Below are 27,452 nucleotides of genomic sequence, written 5' to 3'. Positions count from 1 at the left end.
ATTCGCTCGGAACACTATAACTGCTGCCATTTTGTACAAATTACTTCCGGACTAATAAATAAAAAAATAGAAAGTCCCGGTCGAGTTCGCTATTGGCCAAATCGAACCAAGGTGGTAAAATATAGTTATTTTAAACTGGTATATCACTGACTATTAATATAAAAATTTTGACATTGTATTATTATAACGCTAACAATTAGCTCGAGTAAAAAAGTTAGCTAAAGACAAAAAAAATCATACTCCCTTAATAAGCACAGTATCAAATGTGGTAAATGCAGTTTGAATCCTTCAAACACTATCCAATTTTGTTTTAAAAAAAAATCCTTACACAGTGAAACTTTACTGCAAGGGGTGGCCAAAATCAGGTAGCAAAACCAAAATGTATCCCTTAGTAGCCACAATTAAGAGAAAGTTCAAAATTGTTGTAGTCTATATTTTACCGAAATCTTTTAAATGATGAAACCGTGATTTTGAAAACCGTAACCCTTTTCGCGAGGACCAATAAATCCGTTTAATTCTTAACTTAAGATAGTAAGTGGGTATTATTATGAGTTTTCATTAGCGGCGGGCCAATGTCAAGCTTACGACCTTGATATTCTAACGAGATTTAAAAAATTCTATGAAAATGTTGGATATATTCAGGAGAAAAAATTAGATGTATTTTGGCTGCATAATAGAAAATAACACAAAGCCCCTCCCAAATTTAAAGGGACAGGCATATTCGTACGCTTCAGCGCAACACAGCAATTCTTGAACACAAGTGGCTTGCTTCACGTATTATAGTGTAATGAGAAGACATAGCTACTGCTTGTCATTTCAGCCCTTCTGATACCTTTCTTTGCAAATACAGCACGCTGCTATATTCTTGTATTTTCATTGTAATCTCTACTTGTCGACATACTGGAAGCAACAGTTCCCTGCAGAGTGGCGCAACCCTGCCACACTGCTGCACAGCGGGCCAGCCCTGGGCCAGCCGGAGCTGCTGCGTTATTATTCCGGGCTGCTCGAGCAGAGAAAGAGAGAAGAGGCGGGAAAAGGAGACGAGGGAGGAGGATATTTATGTGCGGGCTGCAGCACCCGGTTTAAAATGGGATACGTGTAGCGTGTGGCGTAGCTCGATCCAGCTCCTCGCTCCACCATTGCACACACGCATTTATATTTTACTTTTATTTCTTTCCCTGTATGAGTGATGGCTAGCCAGTCTCGGAACACAGGACGGAGAAAAGGCGAGGCCACAATACGAAATAACTGTAGAAGCCACTTCAAACAAAACCTGAATACCCATCGCAAGTGAAGCACCCATGTTGACCACAGCACCAAGTTTGGAACTATTACTGTAAAAAGAGTTGTGTAATTCTACACAAAATGTACGTGGTAGCTGTGGATCCACTGTGTTTAGTGAAATTTTACACCCACACATGCCAGTGTAATTTTCATTTAACTCAAGAGTAAAAATACATCAACACATTTAGGTGTAAAACTACACTATCAGTGGATACACAGCTGCCACATACATTTAGAGTAAAATTACAATTGCTCTGGTTTAGTAAATAATCATATCTGTTAGTGTATTTTTACATGTTAAATAAATTTACAAATGCATGCATCTGTAAATTTACCAGAACTGTTAATTTAGTAAATCAATTTACATTAAGAATAAAAATGTTAATTAGTAGCTACTACTTCCAAAAATATATTAATTGTTATTGGACAGTGTGTGATCTATGTTCTTCAAATGATTCATGCAATGGGAAATTTTGATTTAATGCAGTTTTTTGGGACATACACCATTGCAGTTTTGCACTATTTGTCATGGAAAAATCCAGGAAATAAAAAAAAATATATATAAAAAATATGAAGATATAATTTTTTTATGTTCGGGATTTTTCCACTACAAATAGTGCAAAACTGCAATGGAGTATGTCCAAAAAACGACATTAAATCAAATGTGTGTTGTAGATTTATTTTCAATTTTATCACCTTGTAAATACCTAGTAATTACTTCCTATAAGCTGAGTGATCTAGAGGAGGCTCTAACCCAAAACCTTTTGATTATCAGTCAAGAATCTTAAACTTACAATAACAATCACGAAGAAATGGAAATATGACTTTCGTAATCTAACATTAATAAAATGGGTTTTTTGTCAGTATAAATAATAAAATAATTTGTATTTTTGCAGTTCCTTGGTCGTTGTAAATATACTGTGAGAAATTTATGCACTTTTACAATGATGTTAGTCTGTAGGTATATACAACTACAATGTACTGACAGTAAAAGGACATTTGATTAATTAAACACTAAAAATTTCACATAAACATACAAATGTGTTATTTAAAATTAAATTAATGAAATAAAACATAAACAATTGTGCATTTTTACTGACGCATGTCGTACGATTTGGTTATCTTTAAACATTAGTGTAAAATTACACAAACTGTACTTGTTTTTAAAAATTACATTACAAATAAGTGTAAATAGACTAAACGTTTGAATGTAATCATAGAAAATATTTTTACAGAGTGGGTGTAACAATTTCAACCAACATTTGGTGTAAATTTACATGATGATGTGGCAATTTTTCAAAAGGAATGTTGCCTGATATGCACACAGGGATAACATTGAATAAATTTTTACTTTTTTCTGTAAAACTACACACACACACTGTTGATTTATAATGATATTATGTGTTATTTACTTAATCAAATTTTACTGGGATTTTATGAGTGTAAAACTGTCAGAAGAATCGTTAACTAACATGGCAAATGTATATTTTTACAGCAATGTGGAGTTTTTAAAATTTCAACCTACAGTTAGTGTGAAATCGCATGCTGAAGTAATAATTTTGCACAAGGATGTGTCACAATAAAAAAAAATTGTGTTTTTTAATTAGACAATGTCAAAAATACACTAAAATCGAAAGTGTATATTTACACCAATATGTTTACAGTGTACATCACTCATGATTCAATACACAACTACATTCAATTAACGTATTAAGTAATGTAAACGACTGATAAATATATAGTTGTCGAAATCAAAGAAAATATTTGTTGGAATATTTTTGTCATGCAATATAGTTGCTACAGCATATATGTACACAATGTTTCGCAGACCTAAATGCATTGAAAAACATTTTTAAAAACAAGTTTTTATTTAAATGCACTAAAAAGAAAATTTTTGAAGTAAATCAAACCCATCATTTTGTTGCATTATACTATTTCATATTATATAAAAGCTTGTCGCATGATTTTACAAATTTTTATGAATGGTAAAATAAACCACATAGCAATTATTTAGATCTATTTAACAAATTATTTTTAAATATTCTTCTTTTAATATATTTAAGATCACTCGACTTGGTTAATTTTCTGAACAAAGTATCCAACATCTGCCATCTCTTGCTAGAAAAGCTTCTATAGCTGCGTCAGAGTCAATGAATAACGCGCTCTCATTTCGATATCCTACTAATATTATAAACGCGAAAGTTTGTAAGTATGGATGGATGTTTGTTACTCTTTCACGTAAAAACTACTGAATGGATTTGAATGAAATTTGGCCTACAGCTAGCTTATAGCCTGGATTAACACATAGACCCCATATTAATATAAAATTCCATCCCTAAGTGAGTGAAAAAGTGATAATTTCATTTTATAACAGAAAAAAATCATAGGTCATAGACATACAAATAGTGAGTGAGTGTCATTTCTCTATGTCTGACACACGATCATGCACATAGTAAGGTCTGGCAAATTAATATTTTTCTCCTTGGTGAGACCAGTCCGCTTAGTGGAGCTAGCAGCGGCTAGCAAAATAAAGGTGCTGATAACAGTTTTGTTCTTAACTTCGTCAATAGATAGAGTTGCCTTGAATTTTAAACGCACCATCGTTTGATGCGTTTGTCATGTCTTTAATTTTCGTTTGTTTGTGCCGTATGCGTTCCTATACCATTCATCCGATTGCGATGAAATTTTGGTGATTTGTTATGCGCATGCCCATGACGGTTACTGAGATGGTATAACAATTTTTCAATAGTTGGAGCACGAATCGTATCAAAAAATGTGTATTTCATTTTATATAGCGGCACTTCGTCTGTTTTTGTTGTATAAGAGCGCACGCATGACACAATTTATTTAAATATAAAAGATAGACAGAGATAGTGATATATATATACATATAGAGTGAGATAGAGACTGAGAGGTCAGTTGAGATAGAGCGAGGTATAGAGAATGAAATGGGTTAGATAAAGAGATATACCTATAGATGTATAGAGCTATATAGAGACATATATAGAAGATATGGAGATAGTGGGAAGTATATATGTAGATATAAAGAGATAAATAGAGATACATAGATGTATATAGATGTAGAGATAAATATATATAGAGAGATGGATAGATGATTTGTATATGTGTAACTACTTCAAACATATTACAAAACAAAACTGAATGAGGCATTGCAATGCAGGCCGAGCATTAGCTAGATAATGGAATCTTCTCAATATTAGTAATCTCTTATTTTTCAGCTCTTTTCTATATTGCTTTATAAAGTCTAAATTACATACAGACCAGGTAAATAACTATAAACCGGCAGAACAACGTCTGTCGGGATCTGAAAGTGATATAAATTAATTTTCGCATTTGACATTCAAATTAAGAAGACAATTACTAACTACATCTGATTTTGAAAAAGGTCCCCTTCACCCTGTGTTCAGCCCGGGCAACGCCGGGTATTGTAGCTAGTTGAACATACTCAAGAAGTAAACTATAGTAATAGTTTTCGGCATCACTCGCAGCCAAAAAAATATGGTACATGTACGACTAGAACATTCCTGATTACCAATTTTCTATTATCCTTCAGTGTATTTAGTCAATGTCTTGTTTGCCTTTCCGTTTCATATATATGTACATATTCTTCGGGAATTTTATTTGATTTTACATAATGATTTTCAAATAACATTGAAAATTCTAGAAGTCAAATATAAATAAAATCATAATCGGGGTGATCAGTGGGACGTTATTCGTTATGTTCGAATATGTTGCTACAATATACGGTAGCCATTACATTTTCATCAAATTGATAATATAGCATTCTTTTGGAACTTCTACTTCTTGTTGCTTATAATACTATTAATTTAAAGATATTGTCATGTATCTACTTTTAAATAGAATAGAAGCCATTAAAAAAACGTATAAAAGCATATATATTTTGGGCAATCTTTCTTTTGAATAATTGTGCCAAGATATATTCTCGCGACAAGCTTTTATATCATATGAAATTGTATAAAGCAACAAAATGATGGGGTGATTTACTCAAACTTTATTTTCTTCTATTTAGAACATTTAAATAAAAGCTTGTTTTTAAATGTTTTTTACTATGAATTAATGATCGCTGCACAGTCGCTTGCCTGTTAATTTACTACAGTCTGGTTCTTGAATAAGGAGACCTTCTAGTGACTCGAACCTACTTAAAGCCACATATACTTGACCAACAGCGAAGAGCTTAGGGCCTAAACGTACAACGGCATGGTCAACCGTACTACCCTGCATTTTGTGTATTGTGCAAGCCCAGCATAATATAATTGGAAAAATTCTTCGTTCAGCAGTGCAGTGACTATATTTTGGCGGGAACTGCACACATTTGGGCTGACTAACGTGAATACCATCTTTCCCAAAGTCGATACGGACGGATGGTATGTCAGTTACGTACATTTGTGTTCTACGAAAACAGGGCCATATGGTTTCTGTAATGTGGCTAATGTCATATTTCACCAGACCTTAGGACACCTCTACATTGTAATGCAACATATCCTTGACCCCAACGAATATTTCTAACACCTTAGGTTGCCCTTCTGTCTTGTTTATATAGGATGGTAAATTATTATTTAGATCTATATAGCCATTTTGTCGAGTACACTCTATTATACTATCTTATGCTACACCACGAGTACGAAAATGTTGGACAGATTGATTATGATTGTATACATGTTCTTTAGTGGTATAAATTCGACCCCAATCTTGGTCATGTTATAAACTGTTAATAGTTCCCCCACATCAACTCAATTCAGGAGCCAAACTTCATCATCTCAGATTTTATCGAAATTTGTCACAGATGTACTATTTGCACAGACTGGGGAAAAATATTAAATTATACTGAGATGCTAACTCGTTATTGATTTACAGAATAATAAAATTTAAAAAAAAGTGCTAAAAAAAGGATAAAACTATTTTTTTATTTGTTCTAGAACTTTCATAATAGAGCTAGACACCTGAAATGTGTACCATTTAACAGTATTTTTAATTTCCTTTCCTATGATACACAACTTAAGATATAAAATTATTAAAATCCAACTTGTTTTTTTAAAAATACATTTTTAAAATTTTCATAGTCCATGAATAGTTGGTATTGTTGGAAATGATAGGGCAAAGTATAAATTTAGTATGATAACAGCTTCCTTGTTAACAACATTCAGAACTGACAAACTCCATTAATTCAACTCAAGTGTTCAGGTTAATTAATTTAACAAAGTTAATGTTAACATTTCAGGAAGATAAATACAAACACTTCAATGATAAAGATTCCACAAGTAAATACAAAGTAAAATGTAATATTAAGTAACAGGATTTAACATTTCAGGTTTAAAAAGGCTTCACTTGTTTGGCAAACATCACTTTCAAGTTTCTTGCTCTGAGAGTCACATGACTCACTTCTGTCAGAACAACCATTACTGAGATGCACAGAATAGCATAGTTTCTTGGAGATGTGCCAAACGTTTGGACATAATAGTAGTATATTAGCTCCTTCTGGGAAAGATTTCCTAAGAGCAGAAGGAGCCGACCGCCATTTTGAATTCTGACATAACGGCTGCCTTTCTTGTGTCAAATTTCATCAAGATTCTTATTAATGTCCTAATTTCAAAGGAAAAAGTTCCCATTTTTAGGGAAAATTACCCACTTTATTGATGAAAAATGTCTACAGCTAAAAAGTTCCTAAAAGCGGCTTAAGACTACTGAAAAAAAGCCAGCGTAAGTCAATGACATCAAGATGTTAGACCTCGAGCGCCATTGTTGCACAAAAAAATAAAGCACATTTAACGAAAAGGACACACATTTGGACAAAAATTCGACCAAAAGCAAGCACATTTGGAAGTATATTCGAAAAAAGAAAACATATAAGACAATAAAAAGAAAAGGACACACAGTACACATACAGGAAATGCAATGAACATGCACTACACACACTGGAGATGCAATTAACACAATGGACATGCAATACACACACAGGAAACTCATTTAATGAAAAGGAATACATGTTATCGAACATTCAAATCAGCGGGGATACTATATCGTCGCAGGGATACGTTCTCGCCACAGGGAAACGATTTGGTTACACCGATACTATATCGGTGCAGGGATACGCTCTCGCCACAGGGAAACGATTTGGTCACAAAGATACGATATGGTTACACACATTTGGTCGCAGGGATACGTTTTCGCCAAAGAGATATTATCTGGTCAGAGGGATATGATCGGTTGCAAGATGCGGTATGATACAACGTCACCAAAAATCTTTGGCTCCAAAAATCATCGACTCCAGCTGTCTTAGGTAACTGCTCAAGCAAAATTTGCTTACTAGGTAGCTTGGCTAAGAAGCTACAAGACTTCGACGTTATGAGTCTACAAGGCTACAAGACTAAGAGTCGACAAGGCTGAATATGGCTACAATAGCTCCATTTAGCAGCGAAAGTAATTTTATCTCAAGCAAATAGCATGTTGCAAGTAGTTCCGATTCTTGAAATAGTTGATGCCACATGCTGTGTTGTAAGTCACTGTTTTTATGTGGGATGCGAGATGCTCATTCACGATCGCAAGAGGAGGGCTTCGCTAGACACCAAGGAAAAGTTCGTCTTTCATGATAGTGATTAGCCATCTTAACGAATATTATTATTTAACTAAGTAATGATTATTTTTTGTTTAAATTCCACCCGATAATCTTATTTCAAGTGCTGATTTAGTAACAGAAATTCAATAATTAACTGTAACTCTGAATAAAATTGCATGTCTCATTGCATAACAAAGTTTTCATGAAGAGATAGATTTCTCAGAAATAACCAGAAGCACGAGAGAACATCATGCAGAAATCTCACCAGTAATAACCAGGAGAACACAAAAAAAAAAAGCATTGCCATTAATGACCAAAAGATCTTTGAGAAAACAACCAAATATGTCATGGAGCTAGGATTCCTCGGTTCGAACCAGGTGAGGACACAAATAAAAAAAATGGCGACAGATTTTTCCTCTGCAGAAGCCACCGACAGACTGACCTCCCACCACTAATGCCAAGTTATATATCGTCAGCTAGTATGTCGGCATGACTGCCATCTTGTTTTTGTCTGCTGTAGGACTCCATCTTATTTTCGTATACTAGAGTGCACTGCAGTCATGTTAGTTTACTTTTTACATGCTGGAGTGCAGTAAACATTTATTATACTGTGACGCCCAGCATATTGACAATTGGGTGCCATCTTGGAAATTCGTAAATATTTAGCTAGATATTCGGTGAAAATTCCTAATTCCATTAAATAAATTTGCAATTAATATACTGATTGATTCGATTAGTTCCTGTCCTAAGTTCGATCCTTGGGAGATGCAAAAAAATATTTTTATGTAAAAAATAATTACAATAAATATGGTGGAAAGTCTAAAACTCAGCTTAAATTCAACCACTACGAGTCCCTGGTAAGCCGATGAGGATATATTGATTGTCATCTTGAAAAATCAAAATAATAACTTAGAAAAATGGAAAAAATATAAAAATAAAACACTTATTAATTTACTGGTTGAATTGATAGATTCCTGAACTTGAACTGAACTTTGCTCAATGCCAAAGAAAAATGTAATTTAATTAAAAATACTACAAAACTGACAGGTTCGAGAATTAAAACCCAATGTTTTTTTAAATAAATTTTATTACATAAATTCTACACAACTACAAAAAAACAAGCAAATTACTCAAGTCTTTAGCATTTATCGATTTCTGCACGAATAAGAGAGGTGGAAAGCTACACTACTTGACTTAGGATCGTCCATTACTTCTTATTAAAACCTTTTCCACCTGGTAATTAACAGGATACATTGTAGGCTGAATCTCTTCGGCATAGAAGCCGCCACGAATAGACTTGTCCAAATCTTCGAGATAGAAGGTCCTACGCTTCAAATCACGAAATGTGTAACATGGAAATGTTCGAGACTCCAATTCGTTGTGCAACCTCTCTCGAAGATGTCTTTCTACTTAGAGATTCGCACTATGTCAGCGACGTTAGCTTTACACTTTCGTGGATAGTAGGTATAAATAGTATGTCCTGGGACACCGGGTCCAGGGTCGGGAGCCGGGGAGCCACAGCGGCAATCTTGGATTGAGTCACTTCCGGCGGCCATCTTGTATTACGTCACTTCCGGCGGCCATATTGGATTACATCACTTCCTAAGGCCATCTTCGATTATGTCACTTCCTGCAGCCATCTTGGATTTGACCTTGACCTTTGGCCCCAGTGGCCATTGTTTTTATCCACCATTTTCTTTTCTAGAACATTCCGACATTTCGAGTTTCGTCCACCATCTTGAAAATCTTTGTTATCCAATTTTAATGAAAACAAATTTAAAATTTATAAAAAAATAAAAATTTAAAAATATATTTAATAAAAATGTAATTAAAAAACCTGCACATCGAACACCCCACTCTACATTACGAATACACCATTTAGCACCCCACTCCTCTGTTACAATATCATCGAACCCCCCACTCATCCCTGTTACAATTTTTCATTAAACTACATTTTTTAAAGTAAATTTATTAACAAAATAAAATATATACCATCGCTGTCTGCCGGAGGCAGCCATCTTATTTAGTGGAGACCGACATCTTGATTTCATCTGATGGATGTTATCATCGGGTGTAGGTTTCTAAAGTACGATAGTGAATGTAAGGTCGAGTTTCAATTCTCTACCAACATTATTATGACCCTTATAGACAAAAATCCACAAAATCCAGTCATTTCGTTGTTGTAAGCATCGTTTTTTCTTAAGTCGTATCATTTATAGGTTTTAACTAAAATATGTTATCAATACTATAGTTGTGGATGTGATAGTTAAAGTAATGATAATTAAAAAAAAAAAACATTTATTACTCCATCTTGACAGACCAGAAATTTTTCAGAGTCCTAACTCACAAGTAATATTCTCTTCTAATGTTTGGTACTCATGTTTTAAAAGCTGCATGGATGCAGATATTTTTAATGTCTGCGTATAATTACATTTTACCATTCTCTAAGACATTTATAAGTATCAGTACCTTGAGGGATATAGGTTATCAAAATTAAATAATAAGTAATATGTAGGTAAAATCTTATTTATTAAATTAAGAACATAAACTGAAACAGAAACTATACAACAATAACAGAAACTATATAACAAAAACAGAAACTATACAACAAAAACTATACAACAAAAACAGAAACTATACAACAATAAAAGAAACTATATGACAAAAACAGAAACTATAAAACAAAAAACAAACTATACACCAAAAATAGCAACTATACAACAAAATGAAACAAAAAATGGAAACTGTAAAACGAATGGAAACAACAACCAAACTAGCAAACTATTTACAACAAAAACTATTTACAGAAAAAAAATATTCGTCGCCTCCGATATAGCCGTGGGGGACCGTGCGGATGTCGTCTTCGCATATTATGTGCTTGTCATCCTCCCACATGATGGCCAGCTTATTGCTGTATTCGCTGTACAGCACATGCTTCCTCGACTGCATGGCTCTAACACCTGCCCTCCTTGTGCGGTGGTCTTGCAGGGCATCCAGGTAATCACCGAATGTGATGTGGTTTTGACCACACAATGCTGGATGCCCTTAGCCTTCTTCTCAACCTTGCCACCGCACCCGTATGCATAGAGTTTGGTCCGCAGACTGACAGACTCGCTCATTACTTCTCAACCGCACTCATCTTTGATTTGCCAAATTTCTTGTTGATGGGTGAGAAGCATGGGTGGTCAGGAGGGTAGCAGCTGGTGTCGAATTCAGACATGAACTTAGGGTCAGATCTTAGATCATGGTAGAAGTCTGCTGTCTGAATCTCATAAACAAGCTGTCTCTATCCATATATGCCAGATGAATATTTTCCTGATATTTGGGATTCATATTATTATAGTGGAAGTCGTACATGAGTGTTTTTGATAGATCAAGTACTGCGAGTCCGGCATAGATCGGCTTGTCGAAAACGATGGTCTCATGGTTCAGGTGGACAAGACTCAAGTTTGGCTCATACATCGTGCGGTCCTTGAAGGACGGACGGCACACCAACTTCTTAAATCTCTTCTCAGAACACACCAACTCCATTTTGAGCCTCCGCCTCTTGTTTTCCATCAGTTTGCCAAATGTCGAGTTCACAGCGAGCTTGAAGAACTCCTTCTCGAACTCGTTGGCTGCTGCTTTGCGCTTGTTGGTGTTCAATCGAATATAGGGCTCCAACCATGCCGACTGCTCAAACTGAAGAACTTTATGGATTCTTATGATTTTAAGACCGTGCGATACTTCTTGCTGTAGGTTTTTATAGTGAACAATGAAGTGCTCTTTATTTTCCAGCATTGTCATCAGCTTTGATTGCTTTGAGCTGGGCGGACACTGATTCACGGGAAGAAATGACAAGTCTTTGTGACTTTCGTAGAGTTTGAGAGGGTACTCCACAACACACTCAATAATGTAGCCTGTGGGGAAATTTTCCGGAATAGACATGACATCAATTGATGTGTCTGTCCATTGGAAATGACGAATGGGGAGCGGCAAAGACATTTCTCACCCGTACAAGTTGTTTGCATCAATGTACTCCAGGAATGTGGATGGCTTGGAAGAATCGTGTGTTTCTGGTACGTAGGCGTTATTGGCTACGCAATGATGTTTAATGCTTTGCGCTACAACACCACGAATACCAGCCTCGACAAACATATACATGTCATAATCTGTGAGTAGCTCTAGCTGTACACCTGTGGTTCGAAGCATAGCATCGAAAGCGAACCCAGGACAAGAAATGTAGTGAGACGGACCTAAACTATATGTTTCCAAGCAAAAACTGCGAAATTTTCAAATACGTCCACCAAAATCAGGACATCCGTCTTCAGGTACAAGTCATCGTACTCCCCCAAAGCACACTGAAACTTGTCCCAGACATTTTGTGCATGAGCGTAATCCGCCTCATAAATCCCAGAATCAGTAATAATATTGTAGAAATCATCGATGGGTGGAAGACAAGTATCATCCAGCCAAGCAAAATAATCAACTAAGTCGTATGGAAATACTCCCTTGCGGGTAACCAAATCCAACTCATCAGGAGCGAAAAACTCAGCAGTACTTATAAACTTGTCTGCAGGCAAGAACTCGGCGAGCGAAGCGAGACCACGACTCAAAAAAGGAACGTATCGACAAACTGAATGCTGAACTTATCATGTAACTACTTGGAAAACGTTATCAGCTTCTCCTCTGAATTCGGAATGATGATGTCTTTACCATCATACCCCAACTTCCTGATAATGAAGTTCTGATTGTATGCCAGGTTGTGGAAGAACACAATCATATTTTTTTGGTCTGCGCCTGAGAAGGTTGCAGTCATTATATGCAGGTCCCACAAATTCACTGGTGAAGTGATTGTGGTCACGAACTTTCTTTACAGCCCCTCCAAACTTTCCCCCACAGTAGCAACAACACCTTGCTTGCAGAAAAGCAGTGTTTTGTGCATGTGTGAGCGGAGTCATAGTAACAGATGTAGAAAATATTTTCTGTACGTCATGTCCAATCTCCACAATGCGGGATATGAATTTGTCCTCTGCATCACACCCCCTTTATACTTCAGGCTGTGAAGGAAGTGCAGAAGTGAGGTGTGCAGGAATGACGGTATTATCAGCTTTCACGTAAATGCAGTAGCTGTATGGCTTATGATTTTGGTAATGCAGCGTGTATGACTCATCAGGATTCAGGTGACATGTATGGATTTTCTCTAGAATAGCTTCAAAGTCGCAATATACCACGATGGACATCTTGTCACTGTGATGGAAGTTTTTGAACTGCAGAACAGGAGGCAAGCCATTTTGATCGGATGATGGCATCTCCATATTAACAGCTGTATGCTGTTTGAAGAGCTCACTGTGTTTTTCCAAACACTGAAGACCAGTGAGCCCACTAACCCTATCCTGATCATCATAATGCTTGAAGCATCTTTTACAGACATGATTAGCTTCAGTGTGTGTAGTGATTTGGGACCGAATCAATGCTGAAAAATTAGTTATGAAGGCGAAATGGGACGAATTGTCACTAACCAAGAGAAGATCGAAATGATGTTCTTTTCCTTCAGGAGCGACTCGTGCAGGTACAATGTTTTGGTTCTCATCGATACTGTAGATGTTGATTGAGACTCCAGGGTTCTGTTTTTCGAACAGCGTTATTTGCCAGATTGGAGTAGGAAACTCGATGTTGTTGAAGTGGAATCTCTCTTCCAGTCATGGTAACGGTGGTTGACATAGTCAGGATGCTCACCTTCCACGTACTTCACAAGAATCGACCACTTAAAGCACATGTGGTCTTCGAGGTTTTGTGGTTTGATCACTGCATGTTTTGTTTCGATGCATGTAGGTAGCTCGATGTAGGAGCTGGCACGGAGTGGATCGAGCTTGTTTATTCGTAGTTGAAGTCGCTTAACGGCCGACAAAGTCCATTCAGACCCCTTCCCCATGTAGTCTTCCTCCTCCTTGCAGATCTTAGAGATGGACTCTGTAACTGCCTCCTCCACCTCATGAACTGCGTAGAGGGGGACATTCATGGTTTTGAAGCCCCTCTTGTTTTCACTGGCATCTACTGGTTTTTCGTAGTCGCACTCGAGCACGATATTAAACTTCAGCGGTCCGTTCTCTACAATCTCCTCCACAAGTTGGTTTATTATTTTGTCCTTGATGGAGTTCAGGTACGTACAAATGACCTTGGCAGAACTTGACGTATTTACAGCAACATAAGTTTTCAAGTTTCCCTTGCATCCCACTTCGGCGGTGATAAAGCCGTGGGCATTGGCCAAACCCATGCCGGTCACCACCTTTGTTCGGCTGGTCGATGGTTTAGGCGTAACTGCCGGATTAACTGCTGCCATCCTCTGCTTTTTTGTCGAAGGCGGAGTAGGCCCTTTACACACCTTAATGTGGTTGCGAAGATTGTCAGCCCTGGCGAACTCATCGCAGGAATGTGCTATGCAGTTTGGGTTGAGGCCACAAACTGTCTTCTCATGTCGTCTGGCATGGCTGGAGTTTTCGGAAGCCTTGTAGCAGAAGCTACACCACATGCCTGAAGTCGTAGGCACAGCCCCAGTACATGTTGACAGGTGCTGCTGCATCTTGTCGCTGCGTGCGACCATCTTGCCACACAGGTGGCACTGCTGGAAGTCACGCTGCTGGTTCTCGGCACATTGACGTTCATTTCGATAGCGGTTCTTAGCTGCCGTGAAGGTAGCAGGGCAGAAACGACATTTCTGCACGGCAGATGCCATCACAGCAATATGTAGACTGGTCTCCACGTACGGAACACGCGAAGGAAGCTCGACGTACGTAGAACTATAACAAAAGAATAAAGAAAACAATGTAGCTAGATGTTACACGAAAACAAACATAACCTCAAATCTACAAAAGTCATTCAACTAATTCTGAAGTTAGTACAACATACTTGAAACCTCAAAACAGTAAACTCAAGCTAAAAGTTCAACCTAACCATAAATGATAAAAGCTGCATACATAACCTCAACCGAATCCTCAAGTTAGTACTACATGCCTGAAATTAACCTAAAATTTTAGCAAAATGTTAAAGTACCTACTGTGACTAACAAGTTACACAAAAATATTCAAAGTTAAAGCTGAAAAAGTATTCAATCTATACTAATATTATAAAGCTGAAGAGTTTGTTTGTTTGTTTGAACGCGCTAATCTCAGAAACCACTGGTCCGATCTGAAAAATTCTTTCAGTGTTGGATAGTACATTTATCGAGGAAGGCTATAGGCTATATTATATTATCAATAACATTAGGGATCCTTACTAAAAGTCCAATTTAGAATCAAATGCGTTGGAGGAGGTTAGATACAACATGCAGTACACGTACAAAGTGTGTGTTGACAATGCTGCAGGCGCTAGAAGTTTATTTCCTATTGCCTATTAACATTGTTGCCACGCACTAGATGCCTTATCATTCTTAATTTTCCCATACAAGTAAAAAAAAATTGTGTGATATTAACAACGAAGCAATCAGTACCCTCATAAGAGTTCAATTAGTATTTAAATACTTTTTATCACTTTAAATCGCAAACCTAAACTATTGTTTTTTTTCCTCTCTGTGTTGAATTTGTTTTTTTATTGCCCTTTTTTTTCAAGTATATATATTTTACAGACTTGAAACTTCACAGTAATGTTCCTTATGTTACGCAGGATGACATTTTCCGAAAATTATATCCCATGGGTGGTTAAAACCTGGCAACAGTGGGTACTTTGTCTGCATGAGAACAGGATTTTGCATTGTTCATGCCTTCTGCATCTGCATGGCAACGGGCATCGCGCGGCAGTGGCGTACCCACAAGGAGGGGCATGTATAATGAGCGGCGCAAGAGTGATCTGCCTGTAGACTACCGTAGCGAAGTACGGGTACATCTGTTGTACATTGCGTGCACGAGTCGGGAAACCATCGGTGCTATTCATTTTCTCTCCAGTACATTATACAGCATTGTAATAAATTTTCACTGATTTTTTTATTTACAATTACTGTAAATGGGAGATGTGGCTTAATTTTTTTCCATTGGTATAGCCGTGCGAAGCCGGATCGGGCAGCTAGTGATAACTAAAAATGATTGATTACATAACCTCAAAACTACTCTAATGCACAACCCAAAAATGCTAGAATATTTGAAGTACTGCTAAAAGTTTAAGCTAAACAATTGATGGTTACCCACACATAAGTGTTCAGAGAAAAAACTAGCTAACTACAAAAAGCTGAGAAACATAAAAATATTAACGAAACATGTAGCATACCTCAGAATATGATGAAGTGGAGATGTAGAAGGTGATGTAGCGTTGGCAGTAAGAATCGTGGTAGCAGCGAAACTCACACACGAACTAACTCCCTCAAACTCTAAAATCACACTGAAGCTCCGAAAGCTAATCCCGACCTTTATAGTATCGGAACTCCTATTTTTAGTGTAGCCAATTGGAAGAGAGTATTTCTGTTGTATCCACCAATAGGAACATAGTACGTGGAGGAATAGGAATGTGAGGGAGTACCATTGTCTTCAGAAAAACCCAGCATGACTCATGCGCAGGTCGTGGCAGGTCTGTGAGGTGTGGAGCAGATGCCCTACCACTCACGAGTCGGGTAAAACCACTAATGATCTAGTTGATTAGAGATAAGGTTACGAGGCACTGCCTGCATTGTGACTCATCACTCAAGAATGTCTGACACCATTCGTAAGCGATAACTAGGCCAATAAAGCACCATCACGAGTTACTCGGATTTCAGACCTGTCGAGCATGCTACAACAGGTTCGTTAGTCGCCGACATTGTGGCGCCATGAGTCACGGTCTGTGACAACAGACTCGTTAATCGACAACAGTCCAAGCACTCGAGCTGCAGTCATGGCACGCTTGTTACAACAGGTCTGCGACATCGTGGCGCCAAGCTGTGTTCGAGGAACATACAGCTAAATACTCCTTATAGATATGTAGGGAAATAAAAAAAATAATCGGGTAAGTTTAATACATTTATTAAAAGTAAGAACACATTACAAAACTATAACATTAAATATTTTTTCTATTCCTTATATTTATTTATATTTAATCTATTCTTTTTAAAAAATTTTGCATTTCATTGCGTATAATCCGTTGAACATCTACAGTATGGAGGGTCGTTGGTTCGAAGAAAGTACTTGTAGTTTTCAAATTCTTAAAGCAGACTTGCGAGGATTTTTATTTTCTGGTACACTTTTCGTCTGTCGGAAGTTTGTTCTTTCATGGTTTGAATACCAATTTCACTCGTAGTAATACAGTTTGTTGCAGGATCGTAGAACTGTATAGTAGCACATTCGGGCGAATGAAGAGGCAGTCTTTCGTGATTCTTAGCGAATTCAATTACTTGGTCGATAGAACTTCGTAGTACAGTTTTTTCCCTCATGTAATAAACAGGGCATTGTCCGTAAATTTGACAGCTAACAATATTTTGACAATGTTCGTATGAATTCAAGTAATCGCAAACTATAGTATGAAATAGTCCGTCACATGTTTCCGTATAGCTTTTTTAATCACCGCCACTCCAATAAGAGTAGCTTACCTGGGATAAAGCTTGTTTCACACTGACGTACAGATTAGCAGGATGAAACGTCTGCATGCTGAGGCTTCCAAACTCGTACTGATCAGTTTTTTTACATATACTACTGATCAGTTTTAACATATAACCAGTTAAAACCTGTCTGCATGACTCAACGTTTAAAAATATATACAAACAGTCGTCGAATACATTCGCAGAAATCATGATAGTGGTGATGACAGTTACAATCATAATTAATTTCTGTAGAACTTGTTTCTGTTTTAGGTACATTATATGAAGAATTAATATTAAAAACAGGACATTTTGAAGAATCACACGTTTAAGTTTCAAATAATTTTATTGCTCATTTCTGTCCATGTAAATAACCAACATGACAGCCATCATTACACTGTTCGGAGAACACAAAATATCCGTCCGAACTATAAGTAATGTTTTTACGACCCTTTAATAAAATAACAGTTTGCGTCCTCACTGTAGCGTAACATTTTACAGACTGAGACATTATTCGTTAACACACATTATTTAATCATGTCCATGAAGTTTCTTGCACAAGCCACGACCGTGTGGTGTTGAAGTCATGTCTTGATCAGGTCCGACATTGGTGAAACACTCGGTGCACGGCAGACAATCCACTATGTCCGGATATTTTTCAAATTTGTAGGCAAGTAATTGAATACCCACTTTATTTGATTGGCTGCATACACCAGCAAAAATTCTTTAGGTAAGTAGGGTAGTTCTCTTGTCGAGTTCAGTAAGCATGCCACACCTTCCAAATGCTAAAATGGCAGGCAATGTTTTTTCATGACTCATTTTTTGCATCAGATTAGTCTGACACATCCATGGAACTGCAGGAACTGGTGTCGTCATCGCCGTCGGAAACAGTCCAGCTCGGCTTATCGGCCAACCATTCGTCCAAAGCTTTCGAGTTACACTCTGCACACTGCAACCTCCTTTTACGTCGGTGGCATTCATGTAATTTAACCGCAAATTCTTCACAACAAGGTATGCAAGCGGTGGGCAGCAAAACTAGCTTTGTAGGTCGATAATATTAACACTATTTACAGTACCTCTGCAAATTTTCTACAACCACAACTTCTGCTGACAGTCGGCGACGTAGATTGTTCCAGTTAGTAGCTCTTTAATGGTACTACCGATCTTCTGGAATGGAAGTTCACCTTGATGCAATCGAAGCCCATGTTGAGTGCAGGCTAGTCGAATGTTGGTTTTCTTGCATCGCTGCTGTAGGTAATTCCAGTCGTATGGTGGTTTGAATGTTTTTACTATTGTTACTCCATCTTTACCAGTAAATGAAAGTTCTTTAACAACGAACCCATTTTGCGAGTTTAATCCTTGCACATTACACGTCATTCTGATACTGACTCATCTGTGCTGAATTCGCTTCCTTACATAGCCTCGGGTTTTTTTTTTGGCTCCATTTCCACATAAGCCATGTATTCATCCGCGAGCTTGTTTCAACTGGACCATAGTATTCTTTTCGAAGTTGCGCAAGCGAGGGACAGTCATACTCATCATGAATATCTATTACATTAATTTCTGGTCCAAAATACTTTTTTAACATACGTTTTTGTTCGATTCCCGACACATACACATTGCCAAATATTATCTCATTGACATACTTTTCAATTTATTTATGTGAAATATTACCATCATCCCACCTGAGACCATGTAAATTTTTCGTTTCCCATTTGTTTGTAGACTTTGATTTTTTGTCCAAGCCATTACATGCAAATGGAGGCTTGAATACATAAGTAATAGATTTTCCATCATTGTAAGTTAAGCTATGTTCTTTCGCTACAGAACCAAACTGGGACCGGAAGGTTTGAATGTTACAGTACATGCTAGCTCGAAGGTTAAGACACGACTGACATAATTACATTAATATCTTAACCATTTTGTCCCTAGAATTGTAAGTTGCTAAGCAGTCATGAATTATGAGAGTGTACGCTTTTGTGTCTTTTGGTACATTTTCAGAGGCTGTAATTTCAATCCTACAGTCGATTATATTTGAATTAATGCGATCGTCTTGTGCCGAAACATCAAAAACGAGAAGCGGTTGTAGCATTGCACAGTGAGGATTTGTTATATACATATATTTTTTTGGGTCATTTGAATATTGATTAAGAATAGCTTTGATATGAAGGATAATAATTATATAATATGTAGATAAGGATAATTGTTCAGATCTGTTAAGAATTATTATTAATTACTTTGGTTAAATTTCATGGAAAGCCTTAAAATACTTATTTCCTTGAGATACTTAATTTTTAATTTAAGGGTTAGCTTCAGTTCATGATAATTAATTCTGATATTTGATAATTAATTTCAGTAATTGTTTTGTTTAAAGCAGTGTAGACTATAATTTTACAGGACATCATTTTTGAACTAAAATTTCTAATACAGTATGAATTTCAACTTTAATTACTAAATTTTGAACATTGTATTTAAATTTGTTGGGTAATGTTCAATTCTATTGGATATTACTAGTGGAATATTTCGAGAATAGTCTGGAAGGTACAGAAGGAAGAGCAAACAGGTGCGACACCCTGGTGCCAGAAAGTTATTTTTTCATCTTGTAAATGCGTGTTTGGGATTTACGCGTCACGTGGATGCACAGCTGTAGCGACCGTCTGGTAGGTTCTCTGGAGGCTACCACTAGCCAGCCAAATAGGGCGAGCCCTGGCATGGAGTGATGCGCCCTTCCGAATTTCCTTGTATGGTCATGTTTCTGAATTCTGTACTCTGATTGGTCAGTTGGCCCACGGGGTTGCCTCCCTTGTTTTCACATTTACAAGGGAAGGTAATCTCGTCGATCAAGTCACTTGTAGTCTCGTCGACAAGTCACGACACAATGAAAATTAACTAAGGGACAATTTAACGTCTAGGGGCTGGGGCCAGGCCGTATGTTTTTAACCTAAATTCTTTATCTTTGGACAATGTAACTAGAAATTTAGGCCCTAGGCGTCGGCATCGGCCCGACTTCGTGTGATTACGGTCCGCGATCGACGGTACCTTGAGTTATGTAGTTAACCAAGGGACATTACTAAAGTATATTTTTTTTAGCGAGTGACAAGACTCCTCGACCGTCAACGGCAAGATGTATGGTGTTTTGGTATGTATTTGGACCTCATCCTATTAAAATTCGAAGACATTGTAAAAATTTGTATAAGAAAAGACAAAAAACTGTGCAAGTAACGAAGTTTTCTAACTAAATTCATTTGTAAAATTGTGTACTGAGGCCATGTATGATGACAAAAAACATTTTTTTTTGAAAAGAAATAAACAAAGGTAATATAATAAACTCTTTAATTTCCAAATAACGTAGAACGCAACCAGCGTAATGAAAAATTCCTAAAGAACATTGTTTGTCTTTGTTTTGTTATGTTTCTCTGTGTGCTTAGCCGGGCCACACAAACAACGTAACAAGGTGCCATGGACTTACAATTTTCCGGGTCGAGTGTAGCAGAAGCTTGCCGAACAAAATAAGCTTGTTGGAATTTCGAATACATTTGATAGGCCATTAGGAACAAACCACTATTAAAATTAGTATTTAAATCCAAGTACGGATATGCCTGAGAATTGAGAAACACTTTAACATTTTTTATATTAACGTGGTCGAAAACAGACTTATCGGCTGTTATCGTGTTTTGTCTTTCTTTCTGATAACCTAATATAATAAATCGAGGCCTCTCCGATCCGAATGTAGATTTTACGTTCCAATTTATCCTATGTGACTGAGGTAAACTAGGGTAGCTTTTCAGTGACCATGATCTAAAAGCAATTTCAATATCTTTACCTTTTCTATAAACTTAAGCAGTCTTATTCGTTCTTGTGTTTTAACCTCAATGTGTGGTACCATCCACTCGATTGTAAATAAAGATAAAATCATATTTTCAGTATTTTCTTCTGATGCTAGTACGCTATTATTCCATGTGTTTGCAAGAGAAAATACTAGTTCTTGTTTCGAGTTGATTATTATATGTTTGTAGTCGTCTGCGAATCCTAGGATCGTAGCTAGCGGTATGCAAATTTCAAATTTCCCAGCTTCATATACAGATACTTTAAAATCTTCTTGATACCCCACCCTACCATCTTTGCTACAGGTAATTCGTTTCTCGTAAGATTTAAATAATTTTTTATTGTACATGTAATTCCGGGATCGCTAACAGAGTCCAGTTTGATTCCATTTAAGTTATAAGATATTCTAGAAAATAAGTGTAGAACACCATTTCGAATAATCCGCATAGTTGTTGGGTGTTGCCCATTATTCTCTAAAAGCACGCCTCTTATTCGTATGAAAGACTGGCTCGGAAGAGTATACACATCTTCGTTCTGAATAGTTATAACTTCGGAAGATTGTAAGTACGGACCTGAAATATAAGGAGAGTAGCTATGTACTTCCGACTTTGTGATTGAATCATCAAAGCTAACTTCCTCATTAAGATTGAGGATTTCCGACTCCAGCCATACTTTCTTACTTTATATCCTAGACTGCGTAGAAAAGCCTGATTAGTAGTTGTTAACCCTCTGACCTTCTTTCGCAAACTAACAATTTTTTTTAGTTATGTGCCTGCTTTTATACGTTGTTAAAATTAATTCCCATCTTTCTTCAAGTGCAGTCTCAAAGTAATTTCTTCTCCTCTAAAATTAACTAGCTTCCCATGTTGATCTACAAGTTGAACTGTTATTTCACTAACTGATTTTACTATTACAGGAATGTAGATTACCGATTTTGGTATTTCAATCAAACGATAGCCTGGAGGAACATTTATTCCAAACTCATGTATTGTTGTAGATGGTTTACCATTTAAAAATGAAGATCCTACTAAATTACAATTTACACGAACTACATTTATCGGTAAAATATTTATCGACTTAACAGATTCATGAACTTTCCCTGCCTCATATACTCTAGACTCGGAACCTAATAGTGATCCTATGCTACTGTCACCTTTAAAATTTATATCGCAACTGCTAACTAAAATACTTTTCATGGTATTTATATTCCCGGCAAGAATTATTGTTTCATCCGATTGTATAATATTTTTTAAGTAATCTTCAATATCGCTAATTTCGTAACATCCAACAGGTATTTTTACCTATTTAAAATTGTTTTCATCAGACTGTCTCTATCTGAAAACATTATTCGATTCGTCAACATTAGCTATAGAATTAAAAGTTTGTAAATCCGTCAGCGCAACTGACCAGTTTCCCTGCAGTTGTATTGGAGGAAAAAATATAGAAGTTAATTCGCTACTAGCACCTGACAATATTGTTGTAATACTCATGTTTACAACTAACTGGCTAATAAATTTACATGCATCTGTTTATATACTTTTTTACACGAGACAATTTTTACCTGTAAAGTTTTCAAAGTATCACAGCTCGCTAGGAAAGAAAGTATGTGCAAGCAAACTGCGGTTGCAGAAAGTCGTTAGAGAGATCGTTAAATGCTCCAAACCTCCTGGCGTGTCACAGCTCGTCAAGGAACGAGTGCGTATTTCGTGCGGGATCGCGTCATTGGTCATGTGTCGAACTGCTTCCTGAAATGTTATGACGTCGGTACTGATGAATGTATGTTCGAACAGACGTCATTACTCGCAAGGATGTTTCACGATAGCATACCTGCCAACTTGTTAGGAGTGCAAGCAGTAAGATTTCTAAATTAACAAATCTATAGCGTAAATCAGGCGCGATGTTTAAAATAAGTGATTCGGAAAACACCTGTTTATTTTGCATTGATAACACCACGTCTCTACCCAAAATACGAAAGTTAAATAAAAAGTTACTGTAATTTCTTAAAGCCTAACAGCTTGAATGCAAAATAAATGATTTAATACACATGTACAAAAGTTAATGTATACCTGTATATATTTTTTTTCTTACCGAGATAGGCCTTTATCATAAGTCTTTTAGTTTCTTCCCTTTGGAGAACAAATCATAAAATTAAGTTCACTTTAGAACATGTCATTACCATCAGTTCAGAAAAAAAAATCCCTTCTTGCCAATGCAGTTCAATTTGCTAATTATGAGTTACCTGTAATGTTAATATGTACACAAAACTGCCACAAAAACACAGTGTAGGAAAAAAAACAGTAACTTATTCCCTACGACCACTTGACTGTGCACTGGAATTCTGCAGATACTGTACAGTATCATGGAGACCTTGAAAGTCACGCAACCTTTCCTTTCTTTTGGAGCTTTTTCCCAAAAAGTAATAAATGTCTACAAGTATTTCTTCCGCCCTCACAAGCAAACTTGAAGAAGCCTTTTCTGCAGCCAATTTAATTAAGTGGCACAGACAACCTACGACTACTATATTTGGCTGCTTTTCTTTTAATACAGAAATAACACCATTTTTAACTCCATCCATAACTGCTTCATTATCACAGCCTAAACCTATACAATTATGAATTGTCACATATTCATACTTTCAAGTTCTGATAGCAATAACTGCCCAATATTTTTACCAGTAGAAGCACCTTCCAATGAAGGTATGGCCAAAACACAACTAGTTACTAACCTGCAGTCAGGGTTGTAATAAGTTACCAGGAGAGGATATAACTTATTACTTGTGTCATTGCTTCCATCAGTAGCTAGTGTATATGGGCCACTTTGCAAGCACTTTACTACTGAAGTAGTAGTATTGGAAGCCATTTCGTTTACTATTGCTGCAGTTTTAGTGCGCCCACAGCTGTACATTTTTGCGATATCAGGCCCTGGGAACATTTTTCGAAACAAATGCCCGGCGTGGTCGGCGACGCTGAATGGAAGGTTATGTTCCACTAAAAAGCTTGTAAAATAACATTCCACTCTAATCACATCACCGTCACTGTTACGGTTCACGGAAAAGAAACTACTGATTTTTTTTTTTGTTTTCTTCTGCAAGCTTCGCGTTATTTGCATGTTTCAAGCTCTTGACGTGATAGGAAATATCTAGAGCTGTAGCAAACCGTATGTATTCGTTACTGAGTAACGGGTGCGGCATCTAGTAACGAGTAACGAAACGTTACACACGAATGCATTTCGTTACTCGCATCTTTCGTATGTTTTACGCATGCGCGCGCTTATTCGTTACAAAGAACGATGTTTGTTTATTAATAAAGTATAATTTGGAAATTCGTCGTCCAAGTTTTTTACTGTTTATTAAAGGTATTGTGTGTGTAGACAAAGTTTTAGATTCGAACAGAAACAACGTAAGAAAGTATTTTTTACAAATTATAAGTATGTATGTTTTTGTTTTTTATTATCGCGTATTTTCACGTTTTATGTTCTTATCTTAAAATATATATTATAATAAAGCCGCTCTAATGAGATTTAATTGTTTCTTGGTTAACAAGCTGTTAATTATCAAATATTTTTAATTGTTTATATTCGATTTATTTTTATTTACGCGACGTCATACTGTACGCGTACGAAATACGACTCGATTCGTTGCTGTTACATAACATAGCATGTGCCATGTTATGCGGTATCAGACGTAACGAGTAACGATACGAAAGTAACGAGTACTAATTGTTATAGTAACGAATACATACGGGTACACATTTTTTCGTTACTTTTACACCTCTAGAAATATCGTGCTTGCCGCCATGGGAAACAATGTCGCAACGACAAACACTACATAACGCAAAATTAGAGCCTTTTTCACTCTAAGTAATGAAAGAAATAATTCTGAGTAAGATGACCGAAACACAAGTCTATATTGTTTTTTACTACTCGTAGCCATTATAAAATCATATTATCTTACTTTTCGTACAAGCGCTAACTTATAAAATATTTACCGCACTCGTACATAAACGGTTAAGTCGTTATCACTCGTCTCCAGCCAACCTGCTGTGTACCAACAAAACCCACAAAAATTACTTTCATGACTCTTCCGCACAAAAGATTAGCAAGATCACTTGCCATCCAGCCTGCTGTGTACCAACGAAACTTACAAAAATTACTTTCTTTTCAGAACGATTTTTCTCTGACTCCATTATTCTCATATTATCGCGGACGCCATGTTGTTAAACAATAACAAATGCTGCTCAAACGGTACATTTATATGGGCACTAAAATATTATACTGCATTTTGAACAGATAAAAATCGTAAGATGTTCCGAATTTCCGTACAATCGTAAAATGAATTATTTTCCGTACAAATTACGGGAAAATCGTACAAGTTGGCAGGTATGCGATAGGTTTGGCGGCAGTATACTGGTGTCTGTCTGCAACTGCTAACAGAAATATTTCACGAATATTTCGACAGAAATATTAAACATAGTTTTCCACGATTTTCAGAGTTAAAGTTTTGTTCTCTATTATAATTGTATGAAATGTTAACCCCTTTTAAATAAAGTACGAGCTTTTGGAGGCTTTAAATCCCCGAAACTATCAAAGTAAATAGCTGTTTTACCTCGTTTCACATATGTTGTCCAGTGAGTACCACTGTTACTTTTACTATCTAAGTTAACAATTGAAGATTCGTTAACATTAGGTTTTTCTGGCATTCCATCTCTCATAAACACACTTCTAAAGTTCTTTATTTTTAGTTTATGAGCATATTTTATTAATTCTGTGTTTGATAATGCTCGAGTCGGTATTGAGTTTATAACTTCTTGTTTTTCCGATGTTTTTTCTTTATTTTTCCACCTCCTTTTGCATATGGACGTAGAAACATTCCCTTTCAGTTTTTTTGAACTTATAGCAAGTGACTCCATCTTCTCGTTGTGACGTTTGGCTTATTTCAAGTTTTTTTATTGGTCTTTGCCGAATTAATTGCTCTAACTACACCACTTCCTGCACCGACCAATCCTGCTAGTGCGGCAATGGCAGGTAGAAGTGGACGGAATCCACCCTTCTTGACTCGTTTCTTAATAGTTTTCTTGACTTTACGTTTTTTCTTAAGCCCCATACCTAATTTCACTTTTGAATTCATGAATTTTGAAACGGCAAATGAAGCTAGCTTTCCACCTAGTTTAGTACCTCCCGCCTTGTACAAATTCTCTGCTGCCTGCGATAGGATTTTGTCGGCCTCGTGTCGGTCTTTCAGATCTGCGCTTTTACTATAAGCAACGTCGTGGTTTTTACAATAATTATCAAGTTTGTTTATACCTTTATCTCCTCGCCCATGCCTCTTAGCTAATTTCGTGCCCGGACCACAGTAGTTATAACCTGGAATGTGTAGTTCAAATGGTAATTTATTTCTCAAACTATTTACTAATCCGCTTCTCATAATTAAAAAAAACGAATGTTTAAAGAATTATTCCTACCGCTTGTTTCACGTCTTAAATGTCCTCGAGAATTCAAGAGAGTAACTTGCGAAAACATAGTATTACTTGTAGTACGGATAGGAAAAATATTTCAAACAATAGTAAACATATTTTAAACAAAAATACACATATTTCAAACAAAACTCAGCATATTTCAGACGTAGATATGCATATTTAAAAAAAAACTCAGCCTATTTCAAACATAGATATGCATATTTCAAACAAAACTCAGCCTATTTCAAACATAAATGAACATATTTCAAACAAAAATTCATACTTGTTGAATGATGATTCAAACATCGATCACGCAATAACTAATAGTTTAGGTTGTGGTATGAAAATTATAAAACCTGATTTAACTTTACCTGTGAAAATATCAGAAGTGGACAAAAAATATAGTTCTCTAGAATGTAGACACGGAAGCTTACTACCGAATACTGTAAGATGTATCATTGCAGGCCCCTTTGGGTGTGGGAAAACATGCGTGCTCATGAGCTTGCTCGAGCATCCGAATGGTTTACGTTTTGAAAACATATACATTTACTCGAAATCCTTACAACAGCCTAAATATGTACGACTTGAATACATACTAAAATGTATTGGTGGTATAGGATACTATCCTTTTAGCGATAACGATGTAGCCATACCTGCAGAAGAAGCTAAACATAATTTACAATTATATTCGATGACGTCGCTTACGAAAAACAGGGTAATATTCAAAGATATTTTTCGATGGGTCGACACTCATGCGTGGATTGCATATACTTATGTC

At 36.5% G+C, this 27,452-nt stretch overlaps 1 protein-coding gene across 6 annotated transcripts in view; it reads right to left on the bottom strand.

Moving 5' to 3' along the window:
- The window catches only part of LOC134527297 (homeobox protein extradenticle), a 700,568-nt gene that overhangs the window by 652,806 nt on the left and 20,310 nt on the right, over window positions 1–27,452 (bottom strand). The gene's annotated exons all lie outside the window — the stretch shown is intronic.

The sequence above is a fragment of the Bacillus rossius genome, chromosome 1, assembly GCF_032445375.1.
Source record: "Bacillus rossius redtenbacheri isolate Brsri chromosome 1, Brsri_v3, whole genome shotgun sequence".
Taxonomy (NCBI): Eukaryota; Metazoa; Arthropoda; class Insecta; order Phasmatodea; family Bacillidae; genus Bacillus; species Bacillus rossius.
This window is presented reverse-complemented; position numbering and strand designations above follow the sequence as displayed.